The following is a 23,365-nucleotide window of genomic DNA, read 5'->3' on the forward strand; positions in this document are numbered from 1 at the left end:
TGTATACGCTTGACAATAGGGTGGAACGAAAAATTCGAAATTTCACGATTGAAATTTTCTGATACTTGAAAAATCAGTAAAAAATAATAAAATAACTATGATAATAAATAAAATAACAATCTTGTTGAATAAAAAATTTTCCAAATTAATTATTCTTGATAAGAGATTTTTTAATCATCGAAAGGGAGATTCTAAATTACTTTTTAATTTACTTTTTAAAAATCAGGGATATTAAAAAATTATGGCTCTATTTCGTTTCACCCTAGAGTGCAATCTTTAGTCGATCTCTTTTATCGAGGATATTTTCCGCGTTTCTATATAAATTTATCGAATATAATTAATTAGATGAATCTGAGAGACGAAAACGCCGACCGAATTAATTCGATTATCCACCGTGTCAAATATCAATCGGTTTCTTTTAAATATTCTACACCCTCGATTCGGTCGGCTCTCCCTCTCTCGTTATGCACTTTCACAGTATACTTTTCGAGGATACTTTTCGATAGACGTGTTAACAAAATACTATTCTTTTTAGATCGGGCACGAGCTCTCGTGATATTTCGTTTTGGAAATATAAATTGATTTTGGAAATTATGCATTTAAATATAGATCGAGCGAACGTTATTTTTGAATGATCTGAATTTCTAAGATTAGCTTGGATTTTACATAGGAACTGCGCGTTTTTTCGTTAGAAAAACATAGAATTCATTGTTGGTCTAATTTTGAATGCGAATAGTCGTTCGATAATGATAAAATTTTTCTTTCCTCTCGCGTTAATGTGAATGATTCCATGCATTTATTCAATAATTTGTATTATAATAAATTTTTATAATAAATATACGATTCGATTCGTGCGATATTATATTATATTCTCGTCGAAAAGAAAATTTCTTCGATCGAATTTTCCTTATTTCGACAATCTCCGATAAAAAAATCCGCGAGAAAAAATTTAAAAAAAGGATAACTTGTCTAATTATCGATAAATTTAAAAAATTCGAAAGACAAAATCGGCCAAAGAGATTGAAAACAACAACAATTACATTAGTGTTAATATATTCCTGGAATATATATACTTCGAAGAATCGATTCCATAAAACTTGGCGTACAAAAGTGGCTGATTTATTAAGTTATAAACAGTTTAAGCTTGCATCGGATAAACCGCCACGAGAATAGAATGTGACGGCAGCGTAACGAAGACGAAGCAGAGTCTTCTCTCTCCATCTTCCGCAAACTTCAATTATTTACAACTTGATAAATAAACCCCTGACATTTTTATATTTCAACGCCTGAAGAAATCAAACACATATATTCCACGTAAAAATCAGAATACAAACTTTAAATAAAGAATTGTCGAAAGTCATTGATAAATGCACGAAAAAACAAGGAACAAAATTCAATACAAAGATCATCAGAATTAGAATAAGAATTCATTCGAAAGACGCACAATTTGCAAATATTGATTCGTTGGCCGGTAAATAATTACATGCCCTCCCTTCGTGCGCAATTGCGACACGAGTTATCCGCGCGACCGGGCAAAGAGGCGCATTATTTAACGAGCAAATGGTTCCGCACGAGTTGGCCAATTAATTTTCGAGCCCTCCCTCTCTCTTTCTCTCTCTCGTTGGAGGAGAATTTGAAAAATGCAATTTCTCGTTTAAGGGAGGGGGGAGGCTAAGCTGCCGTAAAAAATCGTCCATTTCAGAATATGCATTTCCCTGGTGAAGCATCCAACCCCGGGCGTCGCACCTGCGGATGCATCTTATAGGAGCAATTTAATCAGATCCTTCTGATCCTTAACCCAGCTGCGCTCGGCTGGCTTGCCAATTCGAGGAAGAAAGTACGAGCTATTGGATGGTATTTGGAAGTAGGGTTTGGTGTGTGTGTGTGTGTATAAGAAAGCACAACAGCTGGTCTCTCCACGAGGGAAACTTGTTCCTCCTCGAGAACTGAGCGACTCTGTCGTTGGAAATTTTTCTTATAACGCGAAACCTCCCCTAAGCGAGAATAATTGTTTCGAAATTGTTTTTTTGCAATGGTTAATCGTTCTTGATCTCGAGAATAATCGTGAAAGGTGGAGGAGAGATTCTTTCGAATTGTGATCTTGTAACAGTTGGATTAAAGAGATTTCTATATCGATTTCTAAAGAATCGTTGTTAAGTCAGTTTATTCTTTTTCTCTTTTGTTATGAAAACGAAAGAAAAGTGATTTTTCGAGATCAATTATACGTCACAAGTATACGTTCGAAGTTTATTTTATTCTCGTTTGAATAAGAAAATTGTGAATTGTTAACCGATAATAAAATTTATCTAATAAGCAAGTGCTGCAGCCAATGAAAAATATTCTATACAATGGATATATTTGAAAAGATTTAACAACAATTTTATTTAAAACTGATGTAGAATTTTTTATCTACAACTGTTGACAATCAGTGTACGTTATTATTCACATAACTATTTCAAACTTTCTTAGTATCACACGATTGGCTTTATTAAAAAATTCCATTTTCAATAGCGTTGAAAATAATTAAAAGATATACTTTCAACGATTATTATTACACTACAAATCTTTCGTGTAGAACATTTTTTTTTTGATAGATTAATAATAAGACACCCTGTATATAATGTCTCCTCCAATTAACATCGAAAATCACTTGACTCGACCAGGGATCGCGTTTCGAATGTCGACCGATAACGCACGAAACTTATATTCGTTGCGAGGGAAATGCGAATTCGTTGAAACTTTATCTCGAAAGATTCGTCGAAGGCGTGTTAATCGATGCAATCTCGCGGTCGTATCAACGTGATGCGTGTATTTGCGTACGATTAAGTGCATGGGTTGCGACGTGACCTCGGTGTGTCTGCTCGTATGATGCACTTGCGCGCCATCTGCTGGGATAAAGCAATCTCGGTCCCATTGTAATAAATATTCCTCGCGTAAATCTTTCGAAAGTCTTTTCGAAAAATACGCTTCGATAATTTTTATTCCATTCTCAGAAGCCAAGTTCGTGTTTATCGATGTTGAAATAACGATTTTTTTTTCTCTCTTGTGTCGAAAAAATGAGAAATACAGGATAATTATTTTTTATCGCGGAGAAAAATTAATTAAGTGACAATTTCGTATTGTTCAGAGTTATTTGTCAAGAGTTGGTTGCTGGGTGATGAATGATCGAAATGGAACGAGAATTGAATACAATTTCAAGTTTATTCGCCAGCGCATTATTCTTCGTTTCGCCGTTTTATCTTTCCATTGCGAAAGAAGGATAGATAGAATCTAACCTTAACCTAACTTTTGCGTTTTATTTTATAGATTGTATATTGCACGATCGTATATGAGATAAAAGAAAAATTATTGTGTAATGAGTGGAGAAAAGGTATATAAAAAGAAACTGATCAATGAAAGGGAAGAAAAGAAAAACAGGATCTTTTGTTGTACGCGATTCAATTGAATTGCACGCGAGAACGATCGTAAAACAAAATGGCAGCCAAGTAGCGCGCGATTTTTAAAAAGAAAAGAAGGGAAAGATTCAGATATTGATTCGAATATCGAATAACTCGAATAATTTTAATTTAAAAATTAACCCACGATAGATTTTGATTGAATTGCACGCGAGAACGATCGGAAAACAAAATGGCAGCCAAGTAGCGCGCGATTTTTAAAAAGAAAAGGAGGGAAAGATTCAGATATTGATTCGAATATCGAATAACTCGAATAATTTTAATTTAAAAATTAACCCACGATAGATTTTGATTGAATTGCACGCGAGAACGATCGGAAAACAAAATGGCAGCCAAGTAGCGCGCGATTTTTAAAAAGAAAAGGAGGGAAAGATTCAGATATTGATTCGAATATCGAATAATAACTCGAATAATTTTAATTTAAAAATTAACCCACGATAGATTTTGATAGATTTACTTTTTTAAAAAATTCGCGAAGCTTTTTCTTTTTTTAAATAAATCGTATTACAGTTACAAATCGTTTCACTGTTAAGAATATTTGCGAAGTGATGTTCGGTCAACTCATTTCTCAATTTCATGGATATTCGTAATCCTGACATATGGGATTACCATCTACAATTTTACAGGATTTACCATCCGACTGTAGATTTATTTTCCCAGAGGAAGCGAGAAACAGAGAGAGAGAGAGAGTGGACAGATTTCTCATGCTATGGGATACATTTTTATTATATTGCGCGAAATTAACGTTAAAAACTGGGAGAAAAATGGAGATATTTAGGACGACAAATTAAAGATACGCGGTCGTTAGAACGGGGATAACTGGGTCGAAAATAAAGGGGAAAAGCGGCTAAAGGCAAAGATGAAAAGAAATACGGCGGAGATAAGACGGGAGGGGAGGAAAGGTTTTGAGGAAGAAAAACAGGGTGGTAGAATTAAAGAAAAGAAAGGGAATCAAGGACGCGAGAGTTGGACCCCCAGTTTGGCGTTTGGCCCATGGCCGTCGGGGAAGAAGGTTCATTTGTCTTTCGCGAAATGTACTCCATGTTTCGTCTTGATTCAAGATAACAGGCCCTGGCTCTTTTCCATCGTGGAACAATACTTTCGAAAATACTTGGAAAGCGTAATAATAACCGCCCTCCAAAATAAACTACTTTTCTCTTAAATTAAAGAGAAAAGTTTTCTTCGTTGTTCTTTGTTGACAATTAAATAAAACAATTACGACTTGTAAAAATTGGATGGAAGTTTAAACTTAAAAAAAATAATCATGATTTTAATTAAATTTAAATAATAATAATAATATTTGAAATATGTGATTATTCACAACAATGAAATGAAATTTCACTCGAAAAATTCAAGCTTGATCATATAATCACTTTGTATCACTCATTTGTGAACAGGGTAGAAAAATATGGAAATTTGAATAAAATTATACGTCCAACTAACGAAAAATAAAATCGAATATAAATAAGAAACGATATCGCAAAGAAGTATCTTTTAAAAACAATGAATTTTATTCGTTTCGTGGATGGAAAAAGTAAGAAGAGGGTTAAAAATTCGAAAGAGGCATCGAAAGGTTACGATATTTACCAGTATCGGGACAGGGATAAAGAAGGGAATAATTTATACGTTGATGCAACTTGAATAATACAAGACACAAGAAGTGGGCACAATAATGAAAACCGCTTTGTTTTCCTGTTCTTCGTGAAACATTGAAAGGCTGAAGACAAAAGACAAAAGTCTTACGACGATTTCTCCTCTCTCGATTGACGAATAGCACTCTTCTTTTAGATCAAGGAAGAAGAAGTAAGATACATTTTTTTTTTAAAATGATTTTTCTTAAAAGAAATCAAAAACTCGAATTTTATTATCCTGATTGAAAAACAAATCTTCGAGATATTTTATATTTACGAGTGTTAAAAAATGTTAACAAATTTATAATCGTTTTCGATTATCTCCATACTGTGTTTCGAATACATTCACCGATGGGAATAAACAAATGGACTTTATAAAAGTCATCGAGCAGGAGCGGGGGGGAGGATGAAGTATTGTAAAGTTTGAATGGAAAGTTGGGTAGTGAAATGAACTGGAAATGAGAAGAATGGAATGGCTCGGTGAAACGTAAAGATTAATTCGCACAATTAAATGCGCCACGCCTGTTGATTTTTGCAACCCCTTTTTTCCCCTCTCACTCCCCATTTTCGAATGGAAATTCGAAACCTGTTAAAGGGCAGATGTCGCGCGATAAATACGAGCAATAAAACGACACGGCTTGACTGGAATATGATTAATTATGACGAATCACCGTGGCTGCCGGCGGTTTTCATAAACCTCTATGAGCGTTGCTCTCCTATACATATGTATATACATATATACATATATATTCTCGCTTCGTGAAACCATTCAGACGAAACTTCATAAAACTGATAATAGCTTTCCAATCAATTTTTCATGCAATGCCAATTGAAGTTCGAAGTTTACTTGATTCAGCCGCGTCCAATTCGAATCAATCGTAAAACGGTTCCATCCCCCATTCGAATTTCGAAAACCTTTCATAACGGTGTCGAGTTCTCTACGAATTCCTGGCAAAAAGTATTGCATTACAGTTTTTGCAGAGGTGGAATACATTTTTTTTAAAATTGAGTCAAATGACTTTGACAATTTTTTTTTTCGAAATACGAAGAAAACAACAAAGATGAGATGGAAAATTAATGGATTATAAATATCTTGATTATTTTTTAGTGTAATATGACGTTTCTTCCGTTCAAGGAGAGCTTGAATAATTAATATATCACTTTACAAGCTTTATTAATTTGAAGTTAAAGTATTTCTAAACTAATAATTTTATGTACAAGTATAATACATAGAGTTGATGAATAAAGAAATAAATGGTTGCGTTTAAAGAAGTGGAGAAAACTTTAAAATTTTCTGCAAAAGAAAAGAATTATTATCGCCAAAAATATTCAAATATCTCCTATATTTCATCGAAATGAATGGAAAGATATATATAAATATAGATTTTAAAGAATACGAATACTTTTTGCCAAGGGTTATAAGCTGTACCAGTTATTTTTCTCATTTTTCCCCACCAACTTTTTTTCCCCTCCTCTCCCAGTTTTATTCCCGTTGCTTTCTTTCGCCCTCGAGTGCGACAGCTTTTCGAGCTTATCTACGTGCCACTCATTTGCTCGAGTTTCTCTCTGGAAACTTCACAGGTACCTCCAGGTTGCCAAGATCGTTACTGTTTTATCCGTCGTTCTCTCTAAAAAAAAAAAAGAAAAAAAAAAAGAAAATTTCCACTTCCCCTTTTCCATGCACGTCTAGTGATCCTACTGGTCGCTTTGCTGCAACCACCACGTGCTCTTTTTATCCTTTTTTCTATTGGATCACTAGGATGGAATGAAAAAAAGAAGAGGAAGAAGAAGAAGAAGAAGCAAAAGTGCGCGAATATTTTCTATCCAATTTTTTATCCAATCTTTCGTACAACGAGAGGAAAATTTATTTTCTCTGACCGGTGAATTCTTTCTTTTAAGTATTTCATTATCATTTTTTGAAAGCTATAAAATAATAGCAATAATAGAGGAATGCGTTTGTGAATCCATCTTTGATTCGTCGAGGATTATTATTATTATTATTTCTAAAGGGTATAAAATGGCAAAATATTTGATGGAAATTCCGTAATGTCAAAGAAATTTCAAAGAAAACATGTTTTCCTCGCTCAATCAACCAAAGGAATTTCCCTCGTCATTGGGGGCTTCGATTCGAACTCCTTTGGCACAGAAAATGTAAACATATTTACATACTTCCTCTCTCAGTCCGATGTTTGGATCATTTTCAACCCGATTTACTTGCCAATCGTATGCGATAACTCAATGCTACTGTAAAAGATTGAATAATTTCTATCCTCATGATCACCTTTGATCCGATCATCCGTGTCACGCAGCTCGTACCCTTCGTGTTTAATTAAAGAAAAATAAAGAAAACAAATTTTAATCGCAAATCATCGAGATTAACATCTGGAAACACGAATTAATTATATTCGAAAGAATATAAATAATATTTTCATATACAATCTTATTTTCGATCTTCCACACACAACAAATATGAAATAATATTAACCTCGACGAGGTCCAAACACCTTTGCCTCGCTCACAGCATCCATTTTCCGCGACGAACAAGGAAAGAATAATCAAAGAAAGAAAAGGAAAACACGATTGCACCCACTCGATTATATTATACAATTCTTTCTCAGATCGACGAAAATCGTTTCCAAGCGATTAACACAATTAACGCTTAATTTCGAAGCCAAAGTATAAGGCTTTGGGGAACGAGCGTGGATCACAGGATCGATATCCTCTGTTTGGCATTCCCATTTTCGGTCTGTTCGCTCGTTGGAGGAAGGTGGAACAAGTTGGAGGAACCTCGACGAAGACTAGCAGTCGTCCTGGGTGGAGGAGGAGTGTAAAAGGGCGGCCACGCGCTCCGAAAAGTCCCCAGACGCTGCTCCCGAGCACTGAAACAGAGAGTTGAAAAAATCGTCGCGTGGATGAGTATGCAAGTACAAGGATACGTGTAGAGAAAAATTGGTAAAATTTAAGTTGTTTGTAAACTTGATAAATAAGCCTATAGAATATCCTATGAATTCGACAACAGTTTCATATAACATTAATCGTGTAATAATACGAGATAGCAACAATTCCTTGATACAAAAAGAATCTAAAAGAGAGTCTCGATAAAATATTCTAGCTCAACATTGGAATTGCAGTAAGAAATGTGACATAAAAATCTTAAGAATTAAGTCTATTTTGCATTTTACAAAACATATAAAACTCTTGATAAAGAAATAAATGTCTCTACAGGAATAGACTTGTCTTTAGAAAACAACTTAATTAATCACAAAAAAGAAAGAAAGAAAGAAAGAAAGAAAGAAAGAAAGGAACTTTACGTTAAAAATTTCAATCTCGCCTGTGGCCCCAGGAATCCGTATAATTAATTTCCCCTCCTATCCATAACCAAAAGCAAAAAGTATCCATCTCGAGAAACTTTCCAGTACCGCGACGTTTCGATTCCCTTCCGGATGAAAAAAGTTGAACTCGGATCTCCCCCGAGGAGAGATTGGAGAGAATGGCGGGGACATCTCCGCCGGATATCCATCGAATCTTCTTCATCGTCGCGTTGCCGCACGCGAGATATTGTTTAAACGATCCATCGATTCGAGAGGGAAGGGGAATCCGCGACACCGCGAAGGCTTGGGAAGCAATGAAAACTTGAAAAGTTGGCGCTTTTTTCCTTTCATTTTCGACTCGGCTCGGCTCGGCTCGGCTCGGCATCGCTGAAAGCGCAGACGATGCTGATTTCCCAGCGGGTATCGTCCATCTATAAATCTATACCCGGAGGTTGTTTAGCCGGGGCGCCCGTGTGCGCGTGTATCCCACCGGCTGTGTGTATTTTTCATTCTATCCTCTTTTCCACCCGCCTCGCCGACCCGAAAGGAAACTTTTATCTCGCGAAACTTTATTTCTTCCGGCCTCTCGATCGGGAGGAGCCGAGGAAACAAAGAGGGTTCTCTCCAGCTCATCGATTCTTCGCTGATTCCAGGATCGATAGATCGTAATTGCTTTCGGATTTTTAATTATCGAATATTCAAATCGTTGTCTCTTTCTTTATTATTATTATACAAGGCTTGCAGGAGGGATACATATTGGATGGATTGAAGAAAGTTAGGAATAAAAATTGCACGATTTGTATAAATTTAATCCTCCTCCCTGGCTTCAGGAATTTTAAAAAAAGGCTAGTTTGGGTATTTTCAATCATTATTATTATTCGAATGGAAATTGAACAGCAATCGAATAATCTAACAGTTGTTAATTTAATAGATTTATTATTATTATTATAATTTATTATTTGTATTTATTATTATAATTTAATTTCAATTTGAATTTCGTTGCAATTGTGAATTAAGATAACTATATATGAAATTGATAATTTGATGTACGAAACAATTGACAAAGATCGTTTTATTTTTTAATATCTTAAATATTATTATAGATCGAAGAAATCGATATCGCAATTACTAAATAAATCCATACGAAACAATTAACAAAGATCGTTTTATTTTTTTTATTATTAGAGATCAAAAAAATCGATATCACAACTAAATAAATCCATACGAAACAATTAACAAAGATCGTTTTATTTTTTTTATTATTAGATATCGAAGAAATCGATATCACAACTACTAAATAAATCCATACGAAACAATTAACAAAGATCGTTTTATTTTTTTTATTATTAGAGATCGAAGAAATCGATATCACAACTACTAAATAAATCCATACGAAATAATTAACAAAGATCGTTTTATTTTTTAATATCTTTTTTAATATCTCTATATTTTAATATCTCTCTCCATCAGAAATTTCGTATAACGTATAACGATATTAGAAAAAGTTATTCTAATTTAATTCCAGGAGGGTTTTTTAACACGAAAATAATCGCCCTAAACGAGGAGCGAAGCGCGAGTGGCTCTTGGTTCGAAATTATTAATCTTTTCGATTGACTCTTTTTCGAAAATATGGCGGTATTTGGCCGGCGGAGGTAATGCGCCGTGTAATTGAAATCGTGAACAATGAATGTCCACAGCTAATCGACGATCGAAAAATGACGAGTTGCGGTCCATTTAATCGAAGTCGAGCCACAATTGGCGCCCGCAACGCGCGCCCAACGGTCGGACAAAGAGATCTTTTCGATCGTGTTTCCATTCGAAATTTCCACCGCGAGACCGCGATTGTTCCAAAATGTACAAGTATTTTTACTCGATTCTCCTCTTTCGTTCTCTCCATTAACGCCTCGATAATAATAATAATAATAATATCTCGTGCAAATATTCAAATTTATCCAGAGAGAAGATACATATTGTATTCATTCAACGAACTCAAGAAAATTTTTCGAATGTATTTTCGTAAGACGCAGATATACTTGGATTTAAAAAAATAAATCGATTTTTATTTTTAATAACGAATTCTGTATATCATTGATTAAAATAAGAACTTTAGTGAATTTGAGAGAGGAGATAAAGCTTCTGATTTCGTTAGATAAATAACAACGTCGGTGAAAGAATATTTCGCGTTCCTTTGTTAGGATTCTACGAGAAGAAGAGAGTCTTCAGAGGCGAAGAGGGAAAAAAGTGGCTAAAAAGGGATGCGAAACAGGGATACAGAGAGGTGGTGCAAAAGTTCGGAGTGAACTTTCAGCTTTTTAAGCTCTTTGCTTTGACTTGGCGCGTCCCGTTCAGGGTTACCATGGGTATGGAATTCCTCATTCGAGAGCCTAGGGATATTTGTTTAAGCGTTGGCGACAATTTTCTTGTCCTTCGAATCAAACTTTTATCAACCCCTTCTGATTTGTTTTCATTTTTTTGTGCCAATTGTTGTATGTAAAAGGAGAACTGTATGAATATATCATCTGAATGTATTATATTCAAAATGATTTCATTAATTGAATATTCCATTCATTATCTTTGTTACAATTTTAAATTTGGATAAAATAATTCTTGCATAGATGAGTCGATACTTTGTACTTTTTAATAGAATTAGAGTCAAACAGTTTTTCTTTTCAATTTCTCCTCAATCATAAAGATTCTACGTAGAATTTATACTTTAAGTAGATTTAATCAACGAAAAATGTATATTTCATTCAATAATTTCTTGAAAATCAAGAAAATAAATATAATTAGAGATAATTGTGATAAATTTTGTTACAAGTTTACTTGAAATTAATTTATTATTACCAATTCAAAAATTATTCGAAAGTAACAAAACTTTTTCTCGAAATTTCAAAAAGAAAAAATAATAGCAACAACGATTCCAAATCTTTCGAGAGAAAATACTTCAAAATAGAGATTTCGAACAATAATCGACGATAATTAAAACGAAAATATAAAATTGCATCACGTGAGAATCGTACGATTAAAGACTCGCGTTATATTTATAATCCCAGTTTCGCGATAAAACGTGAACAAGGCGGATGATAAATTGCGCGATTTTTGCGTACGATTAATTTTTTAGGATTTACTTCTCGGCTATCAGTTTTTCGGGGGGGGGAAGGGATGATCCTGAAACAGCGAGCACCCCGATTTTACATCCGTTATTTCCCTTCGTCCATCGAGAGGAGATGCAATTACTTATCTGGATCCGTATTAAAAGAGAGAAATGATCCGTGGAAAATTTATCGATTTATAAATAATATCCAGCAACATCGATCGATCATCGAACATGGTGTACAAATTTTCGAGAAAAAAAGATATAAAAAAAAAAGGAAAAAATTCGAAATAGGAAGTTACACGCGTGTGCGCCAAAATCCGATATCGTTTAATTCACGGTTTACATATCGAGTTGCCATGGAAAATGGAAAAAACTTGGGGGACGAGAGGAAAAAAACCCATTTTCACTTCACGTCCACGCAATATTTGCAAAATTAAATTAAACAGTGAAACCGTTTTTTCATCCGACTTTGAACCCGGAAACTTGTCAAATATTTATTCGACCGGGTTTTCCAAGCTCTCCCTCCCCTCTCCTCTCCCGAATAAAAGAAAAATTTCACTCGTTAAATAAAACGAGGGTTTAAAAACTCGATTTTAATTTTCTCCGAGGGAAGGGTTCTCCCTGGGTGGAAGAAAGGAAGGGTCGAAGTAAACTATGGCGAATATCGCGAAAACGATGGAAAATACACGGGAAGAAAAATTGGGAGCAAAAAAAAAAAAGTTTCCCCGGGAACGTGACTGGTAAGAGTTTCTATTTTTGCAGCCGGCTCGTTCTTTCTTTCTTTGCCTCCCTCCTCTTTATTTTCTCGAGGACAATTACACTAATGCCTTCGCCATTCTCGTCTCCCAGCACTCTGAAACTCGACTTTGGCCGGGGATAGAGAAGTGGTGGTAAAACTCGAAATTGAAATAGATGCAAATGTCGAGTCGAATGGGTGATACGATTCTCCCTTTCGATTTCATTGCGAAATTTTTTTCCCACCTGCGAAATTGAGGAATTTGAACAATTTTGATATTGTTTTCGTTAATTTGTCAAATTAATCGTCGCCATTTCTATTCGTTCTTCTTGGAGATAATTAATTTAATTTACGTTCGCGATGAAACGAAAAATGCTTCGTTCTTTTTTTTTTCCCCCTCCAATGATTCTAGGAATGATAATAATTTATATGATTTTTCGTATGATACAAAGAAAGGAAAAATTCAAACTCGTAGCTTTTATATCGAATGGTAATTTACATCAATTGTAAATTAAAATAAATAAATTGTTGAGAATTGTTTAAAAACAGAGAGATCTTCTTGTAAATCGCGATTAAAATGCAGTTATATATTCACAGAATCGTTAGTATATCACGTATGTTTGTTGAATAGAATCACATGGAAATCAATTACCATAATATCAATATATCGGGAAATTATATTAATATAATATTACTTACGTTTTAACAATATCGACAATGAAAATATTCGTACAGAAAATATACACGTTTTGTTCAAACTTTAGAGTTTCATTTAAAATAAATTTCCCTTCAATTCGATCTCTTCCAAATGTACAAAAATATCTAAACTCTTCTATTTTTCTGTTCGTGTAAATTTTGTTGTTAAATTCGTCTCATAATCATTTTCAAAATCAAATTTTTAATATAGTATATTAAAATACATTTAATCTCCAATTAAAAAAAATTAATTAAATTTAATACATATAATAAGATTTATTTTTTATATACTTTATTTTAATTATTTTAATTTCATTTATATTAAATAAATTAATTGCAATTTATAAAAAAAAAGAGTATGAAAAAAGTCCTCCATTTGAATGTGGTTTTAATCCAATTACAAAAGCAAACTTACCATTTTCTTTACCTTTTTTTTTAATAACAATAATATTTTTAATTTTTGATGTTGAAATTATTTTAATAACACATCACTTCACTAAAAAAAATCTTATTTAATTAGCTACTCTTTTACCTAACGAATCTCCAAAATTGGAGAGAACCACAATAAATAAAGAGAGAGAGAGAGACCTAACCTACGTTTCGTACATCTCATTCCATCTTGCGTGGAACGAAAACTGGGAAAGCGAGGTTAATTCCATTCTTCTGTATTCGATTTGATCTAACTCTGGACCCCCCCTCCCTCCTCGTAATCGTTTCGTTTAAGCAGCGATCGTCGAGCGCGGTAACGAGGCAAGCAAACGATGGTCAAACAATATTGCGTTTACTCCATATTCGTGTTCCTATTGTTATTCAAACCGCATCGAGTTTTATTACAAGACAAATACACGTTAACCAATTAATCCGTTGCATTTGTGTACACGTGTGGATGCTCGTGATGCGCGGCCGTGCAGTGTTCAACCCTCGATGTTTGCCTGACCGATTTTCAAATCCCTTCACACCGAAAATGCTTTCCAATGTAACGAGGAGGAGGGAAGGGTTATACAGGGATTTGCGGTTGTTACCTCTTTGTGCTACCTCTTCTGTCTAAAACATAACGAATATCGAAATCGGTATCGATTCGATTAGTATTATCTGAAATCGTGCTACTTTTCAAGTTGTTGTTTTTCAACAGAATTTGCAAATAAAAATAGAATATTTTCCAAATAAAAGTTTTTCGAAAATGTGACTATCTTTTGTGCGTGCACGTACATTTGAGATTTAAATGGATTTTTGATTCGGTTTATTCTTCTATTTTTTTTTTTTTTTAAATAATTATATTTATAAAATTTATAAAATTTGGAAGAAATTTTTATTAATATTTGATTAATCGTTATTTTTCAATTATTTCAAAGGAAATGTATAAATTAATATTGTTTGTAATAATATATTTCATTGTTTGATTTGAAATGATGTCTTCAAATATTTTCCATAACCTTAAAAATAGGTTATGTAACAATGATTTATGATTATTGTTACAAATAATTTAATTTAATTTGTAGACGAAAATTTGAGTTGGGTTGAGGGTTTGATTTTGAAGAGTAACTTTTTTATTGTCCATATTTTTTTAAAGTAAAAATGATACTTATTTTTTTTTATAAAATTTGGAAGAAATCTAATTTTTCATGGGAACTTGTGTAATGCAATTTGTCTTTATTTTTATTAATCCCTGATTAATCGTTATTTTTCAATTATTTCAAAGGAAATGTATAAATTAATATTATTTGTAATAATATATTTCATTGTTTGATTTGAAATGATGTCTTTTCAAATATTTTTCATAACCTTAAAAATAGGTTATGTAACAATGATTTATGATTATTGTTACAAATAATTTAATTTAATTTGTAGACGAAAATTTGGTTGATCTAATTTTTCAACTATTTCAACAAAAACGTGTAAATTAATATTGTTTATAATAATACTGTTTCTATTGAAATAAATATATTCAGCAAATATTTTTCATATCTTGAAAATAGGTTTGTAATGATTGTCACTACTAAGTTATTTAATTTAATTTCACGTCTCTTTTATGTAATTTTTAAAAAAAATAATCGACCCAGTAACTGAAAGAAGCGCGGCAATTGTACAATTTACTCTAACATTTCATTTTTAAAAATATTTTCGATGGAAATACGAACTGGAAATATTGAAAATATGTAATAAATACGAGACGTGTTTAATACCATATTATCACGATAAATCTTTAATATTTTTCAATATCCGCCGCAATAAATTATAAATCGCTTTCATTTATTATATTTTCATGTTAGTTATCCTTGAAATAAATAAGCTGATAAACGCTTTAATAAGCTATATCGAAACAAATTGCGAATAAAGGTGGCTCTTTAAAATTTACTTTATCATCCTTCAATGATTATATACACGATTTAGATAGAATAAAATTATTATTATTATTATAGTAAAATTGAAAGGAAAATATAATAAATGATATGATAGAATTATTCTCTCATCCAATTTCTTAATAATTTCGTGTAATCTCAAGACAAAGATTACTTCGTTTTAAAACGTGTTCATTTCATTAATCTAATAATTATGATAATCGTAACAAGGGAAGGGAATCATTTAAGGAGGAAAATTTTGCAAAAAATTTCATTTCATGCTAGTGTTTGCTCGATGACGAGCGAGCAAAGTCCATCATTAAAATGAATATTTCAACCCTTGAGAAATCTCCCCTCGAAATCTCTAATTCTTCCGGGAATGTCGAACGAAACGAATGCACCTTTTTTCTGATATTTTTCTCTCTCTTTCTTTTTTTTTTTTTTTTTTCAACGCGCAACGTTGAAAGCTCTCCGTTACAGAATTGCAGATCGCGTATTGAATAATCGGCGCGATCGAATGATGGCCGTTCCATCCCCTTGTTATCCTACTACTATCACGACCCGGTGAAATGACAACACTCCCAATAAAATCAATGGGAAACGTTTCGAACATTTCAACATTTACTTTAACGGCAATTATCATAGGCATTGCCGTTGGAATTTATTTAGAGACGTTCGTTTTCGAATCCATCGTCGAATAACTGGTTCGTTAAAGTCGAGTTTTTTTTATCATTTCAGATTATTTTTAATTCGAAGAGAAGAAAAGTCGTTTTCTGCGATCGTTAGAGTTTGCCATTTTCTATCATTATTTCTTCTCTTTTCTTCAATTCATTTACAAAAAGGATTTAAAAAGAAGTCTCAATAAAATATTGTTTAAAGTATTTGAAAAAAAAAAACATTTTAGAAGTTGTTTGTATAATATTTAACTCGACATTGAAGTTGGTGTAAGAAATGTGATGCCACACTTTATATATATAAGGGTTAATAAGAAAAATATTTAGAAATGAAAGAATTTTCAAAGAATGTTTTGTAAATACATTTGTTGGACAAATGTAAATTACTTGATATCTTCTTAATACATATATTAAATAAATATGTATTTATATACTTATTTTAAGAGATTAATAAATTTAGATGGAATAATGTAATGGATGAAGAATCAGAATCACAGAATTTATGGAATATTGATTAATTTATTAATTCTTATATTCATAATATAAGAATTAAATAACAACAAGAAAGTATTAAAAAGGAAGCAAAAATTGAAATATCTCTTAAAGAATTAATCTTTTCACGTTTAATATGGAAAATTAGTTGCCCAGTTTTTTTTTTTTTTTGCTTCCCAATATTAAACAATTATCGTAGAATTTTGATTTTTTTCGTTTCATCCACTCTTAATAAATTGAAAGAAGGTTGCCAGTAGCTGTTAACACTGGGAATTTTATTCATCTCGAATTTCAAACGACGACAGAATTATCACTGATAACGATAGGATAACGAGGATAACGTGGAAAAGACCAAAGCTTTCAATATTGAAAACGGTTTTTATTATTATTCCAGCTTTTATCAATCGAGGAATTGCAATTCTCAAATTAGGAAATTTTATTCGAAAAATAAACCGATAAAAGAATTGGGTTTGTTCGAAGCACGTTTGATCCTTCGCTTCATCCATTTTTCTTTCCCCATAAATTATTATTTCTTTCAGGAAAGGAACAAAAATCTTTACGTTACATATATCAGATTTTATTTCAAGATCAAAATTAACTTCTTACTTAAAATTTTTAATCCGAGATGAGATCTCTCGGGGAGGAACAGATTGCGAAGTACGAAGTACGAAGATTACATGGCGGAGGATCTCGAACGGGATCGAAGAATGGCTTTTTCGAATAACATCTTTTCGAAATCCCCTTCGGGTTCTCCGTGTTCGGATTACGCATAGAATCTATATCTGTGTATATGCTCACATATATGATACAAATCCCGCGTTGCCCGCTCAGTTCAGATAATCCAAAACAGTGGTGCATGTATTATACTTTCGGAAATATGCCGTGTCCAAATCCTCGAGATATCCTTTAAATCGCTTCATCGATTCGATTAAACTTATTTCGACTTGTCCGTGAGAAATAAAATTCGGATCTGGTGTTGGCCTTGGATCCTCGAAATAAATAGAGAAAAAGGGAAACTTATTTCTATTTCTTTCGAGTGATAAACTGTTTCGATGATAATTATTCGAACGAAAATTATTATTTTGCGTAATGAGGTGACTTATAAAAAATACAATCTATGCATATATTAAACGTAAGACTTTTAATTTTTGTATTTAAATTAGTATATTTAATATTCAGTAAATAGTGGACAAGTTAATAATAGTTAAACTCTGAAATAATGTTTTCAAAATAACATTTGCTTAAAGGAATATTTATATATATTATAGGATTTTTAATATTTTGTTAGAATTGTTTTCAAACTACTTCACATTTTCTTCAATTCTGTAAATTGGAACGATGATTAGTTCAAGCTATAGATAAAGTAAAAATAAAGATCGTATCAAAATCTTGACACAAATGAACGAATTTATTTAATTTTATAACAGTCCAAAATTATATGACAATTTTCCAATAGTTCAAATCAAATTTGTAAGCAACCTTTCAGATTAAGAAGGGAAGAAGAAGTCTTTCTGTCAAGTGAATTTTTAAGATATCGATAAAAGACTTTGACGTTGTAAATTATTGGAAATAGAAATTCATAAAATTAATAAGAATAATATTTTTCAAATGATTTTCACTTTTTTTATTTCGAAAAATTTATTAATAGCTTACTATTATAAAAAAAAAACAATTTTTGTTTATTAATACAAATCAAGGGTAGGAAAAAAAAATTGGTCTAAAAAAATGGATATAACAAGTTGTTATATGTATTATTATAAACTCTGTTTTTAATGAAGTTTTATGAATGTAGAGTTTAATGTGTTACGTGTGGTGTAACTTTTTTTTTTTAGCAGAATATCACTCAACCCTAAAATTTGAGTATTTTTTCCTGTTCTTTTTTTAAATATAATTTTAATACTGTAAAAACTTTGTTGTAAAAAATATCTACGGGGAAAATTATTTTCAAAATGTAAAAAAATATTAAAACTTTAATATTTGATTTTATCCCTATAAAGAGATTTTAAGCTACGAAAAAATTATTCCATATATATATTGGAGTCTATTATGATTAAATATACATAAAACTATATATATATATATATGTATATATATTTCTGCTAAAAAAAATCAGAATCGTTATTATAATTATTTGAAAATTTAAAAAATTAATTAACGATCAAATGTAAAAGATTTTGTTAATAATTTTAAAAAACACGTGCAATTTAATATTGTACATTGCTACTAAAAAATCAACTTTAAATAATTTCCATTATATTTTCAACAACGTTATTTAATTTTTTATAATTTTCAAATAAATATTTTGAACAAGAATATATCCGATATATTAAAGTTTCATTAAATTATTAAGATATTGGATTATTAAATCGCAACAATCACGAAAGTATAACAATTAAATTATTCTCTAACATTAATTTTTATTGAATTATTATTATAAATAAAATTCATTTTTTCTTTACAATATTATTTATTTTATAATGTTAGACGCAACTATCTTACCGACTGCGCCGTATATAATCCGATAATATCATAAACGATAAAAATATCTATATTTTATAGAAATTATGATAAAATTAAAGTTGAAAATAATTTTTAAAACTGTAATATCCCTTCAATAATGCTTATGATATAAATATACTACTGTTGTATAGAATATAAATACGTCCAACTAACGTTGAAAGAGTTAAAGAGGTTAAGAATTAAAAACACAAGTATCTTAAAATAATTTTGAGCGACAGTTATCGTACACACGTTGTATAAACAACGTACAAATAACAGTTTCGCGATACAATAAATGGGAAATGAAATCTGATGGAAGGCATGCAGAGTGAAATTGTTACTGACCGACTCGAAGGTTCATTATTCAACAGCGGAAGAGGTTAGAGGGTCACGAGACGAAAGAGAACTCGCTCGGTATGTCAGAGAGGAAAAGAGAGAACTATGGCAAGGGCATAGCAAAGAAAGACTTATCAATTAAAATTACGCAACACGCTTCTTCAGAGTGTATTGTCCCGCAAATAGTTCTCTCTGAAATTAGAAACGAGGACAATGAAAGCGGCTTTTCGACTACTTCACCTCGAGCCGCTCTCGAATGAAAGAGCACGACTCGTTCGAGTGTATCCATAAATGAAAAGAAATAAATACGATTCTTTTTAATCGAGGAAAAAAGCTACGAAGAATAAGTTTCTCGATTATTGACAATACGATAAGATAATTGTACAAGATATATATTTATATATACCATACACATAGCTATATGTTTATATATAAATATATTATATCATATATTTTTTAAATATGAATTTATTTCTATTAACAGAGAAGATATAAAAGTTTATCATAAATATTAAATATCGATCGAATTGATGGTACAAACAAAATTGCAAATGACTTTAAAATTGAATAATAATTGATTAAATTGATTTACTTTCAAAATCGATATTGTATATTACTATAAGAGCAACTTAATTATAAATACACTTGTGAATCACATTAGCAAACATAATTGAAATAAATTTGCAACAGCAGATACTTCAGAGGGCGCGCCCTTCTCGAATTCACCTCGTCACATTTGACAATTAAAACCGTTCAATCTCCCCCCCTTTTCCCCCCTCCTTTCCAACTTCACCGATTTGATACTTTCCCCCGTGACATCGTATATTTCCTCTGGAACGGTATAATCTCGCTCCGAAGGGTAATATTCGCTGCGAAATGGCGTGCTGCTTGCAGGATACGCCGCAGGAAAGAAAAGCAGCGAAGTTGTTGTACCATCGATCTTGGGGATTCATTATTCACCGAGTTGGCGAGGCTAGAAGTTGAGAAGAGAAAAGAAAAGAAAAAAAAAAAAAGAAACGACGGAAGAGGAGGTTAGGCGAGGAAGAAAGAGAGGAGGGGGATAAGAAGTTGAAGATCTCGTAGCCTCGATATAGCGTCGACAATAATAATTATCCGAGGATAGGTAGATAGTGACGTCAGCGGTTGTCACGCGTCTAAATCAAAAGCAACTTTCTTCCTCGACACCATTTCTCTGTTTCAATCGAATTAATGTAGTAATGAGGTAGAATAATAGAGCAGTAATTTCAATCGAAACTGATTATTCTAAAACGTGATTATTAATCGAGTGGTCATTGTGGAAAATAATAGAGTGTTTTGTTACGATTGTAATTCGTCTTTGCGTTTCGAGAGTATCAAAGTAATAGCGATGGAGTCGAACCAGAATCGAGCAACGATCAAGCAGTAATTTCAATCGTGGTAATTGAGTAGTGAAATTGATTCGAAATTTGATAATTACGATTAATTATCGTAAAAAAAGAAATAATAATAAGATGGGGTGTTATCAGTTAATTATGGCTGAAGATGATTGCTCATGGAGAAGTAAATATCACGAATATTATGATATCATTTGAATAAATATTTTATATACATGTTTATTAATATTTAATGATATACTTATAATTCAATGAAATTTTTCTAAATTTGTTGTGCGAATTTTAAAAAAATTCGAATCTTTTTTAAAATTTATTTTCTTAATGAAAGTAATTTTTATAAATTGTAATTTTATATAATTTAATTTTAATAACGAAATGATATATACATTAAAATAATATTATTTTTCTTTAATTTTCCTTCTTTTCATATAATATCAAATTTATCAAGTAAAAGTTCATTCAAGACGAATGAATTTTCCATAATTCAATTTTTCAAAATTCAAATATATAAAAAATTCAATTCATTTCGTTGAATAAATAATACTTCAAAATAATACTCGTGAATAAAATTTACTCATCCATTTCGTGATTCGAAATTGATCGAAATATTTCGTAAATATCAAAATTAATCACTATATTTCCCTAATAGTATACGAATTCTGGGAAACAAATCTTTGGATTTGATTTGGTTTCGGGTAAATACGCATTAAACTTGATCCCATCGCTACAAACTAGTATTGGCTCTGTGTACACGAGCGAAACGCGTCACAACAAGTTATACATAACTTTATAAACTTGTTGGCGACGCGATGTTGAGTTGATTCAAAGCGAAAGTTGTCAATATCGAGTGTGGAAAAACAAAAACTTTTTCAACTTTTTGAAAATCACATTACACGCATTAAGGGGATTCCCGTGTGATTAATAATAATTGTTTATTGGAAGGTATCGACAAATATATAATTGTATCGATGTAGAAACAATGAATGGAAGAATATCGACGAAAATTTTTACGCTTTTTCGAAGCGTCAATATTGAAAATAGTGATAATATATTGAATATAATATATAACACTGTGGGAGTTCGAGGTTCAATATTTTAAGTTAGCAGAGTATAAATACAATTGTTTTTTTAAATTAATTTTTTTTTTTTAAAAAGTAATCTATCGGAACAAATAGATTCGATTCATTGCCCAAAGCAATTTTTCTCAATAAATTCGCCTACCTCTATCTCGAATCCCCGTTTTTCCTTTATCCTAGTGCTTTATAAACGTAATATCTCGTAGATTAAAAAAAAAAAAATTATTATGATTAACGACCAAGCTCTTTTTTCTCTAGCTTTATTTGAATTAAAAGTATTAATAAAAAATATCACGTAATATAATTGTATTATTTAAAATATCATTAATCAATCAGATTAATAACACATAGTAAAATATGCAAATTAAAAATCTACGTGATATCTTATAGATAAAAAAAGTATATTATAATTAACAACAAGTTCCTTTTTTCTAGCTTCATTTGAATTAGTAGTATTAATAAAAAAAAGCATGTAATATAATATAATTGTATTATTTAAAATATCATAAATAAATCAGATCATATTTTCATTAATCAATCAGATTAATAACACATAGTAAAATATGCAAATTAAAAACATACATCTATCTTGTAGATAAAAAAAGTTATTATAATTAACAACAAGTTTTTTTTTCTAGCTACATTTGATTTTATTTGATTTTTTAATCACATCATATTTTCATTAATCAATCAGATTAATAACACATAGTAAAATATGCAAATTAAAAACGTACATCTATCTTATAAATGAAAAAAGTTATTATAATTAACAACAAGCTTTTTTTTCTAGATTCATTTAATTTTATTTGATTTTTTAAAATATTATAAATAAATCAGATCATATTTTCATTAATCAATCAGATTAATAACATATAGTAAAATATGCAAATTAAAAACGTGATATCTTGTAGATAAAAAAAGTTATCATAATTAACAAGTTCTTTTTTTCTAGCTTCATTTAATTTTATTTGATTTTTTAAAATATTATAAACAAATCACATCACATTTTCACTTAACCAATTAGATTAATAGCACGTAATAGAAGAAATTAGAATCGTACACGCGATAAAGATGAAAAGCAAATTTGACCAATGATTTTTGTTAAATGAAAATTACTTGACTTCGATGAACGAAAGTCATAAAGAGAAAATAAAGATTGGGGGAGGGGAGAAAAAAACCTCGAATCAATTTTTAGTGCGCTGTTAAATATTTGCTAGACCAGAATCCGTACTGGCCGTTAAGAGGATTTAACTTCGTAAAATATTTTCGCGGTTTTTCGGTTTTTTGCCCCTAGGCAAATTCCGTGAAGTTGTGAAAAAAGTATTAAAAAAAAAAAAAAAAGAAAGAAAGAAGGAAATAGTTAAATATGCTATCCGTACAAGCATACATATTTCATATTACATCGTTTCGTTTTCACATCTTTCTCAATGAATTAAAAAAAAAAAAAAAAAAAAATTCGAAAAGAATATAAGTCCAACGATACATAATTTAAAATTGTCGATTAATTGAAAATCGTGTAAAACGTATTTTAATTCGATTGCTCGATGCGTGAAAAGTTTGATGAAAAGTCGGCGCCGATCCCCTGTTGAGCGGGGCAAAGCGTTCTCAAAGGCAATTAATTCGAATGTCTAATAAGGGGGTAGTGGAACG

General features: G+C 31.3%; 2 long non-coding RNA genes across 6 annotated transcripts in view; one reads left to right on the top strand and one right to left on the bottom strand.

Annotated features, from left to right (window-relative positions):
* Positions 1–23,365, top strand: part of LOC100577971 — a 64,439-nt gene that overhangs the window by 6,670 nt on the left and 34,404 nt on the right. The window lies entirely within an intron of this gene.
* LOC107964011 lies at positions 300–19,586 on the bottom strand. The gene is made up of 2 exons (XR_003304229.1): positions 19,276–19,586; positions 300–7,965 (listed from the first exon to the last, which is right to left on the bottom strand). It is a non-coding gene; the product is annotated as an uncharacterized LOC107964011 (long non-coding RNA).

Source organism: Apis mellifera, linkage group LG3 (assembly GCF_003254395.2).
Source record: "Apis mellifera strain DH4 linkage group LG3, Amel_HAv3.1, whole genome shotgun sequence".
NCBI lineage: Eukaryota > Metazoa > Arthropoda > Insecta > Hymenoptera > Apidae > Apis > Apis mellifera.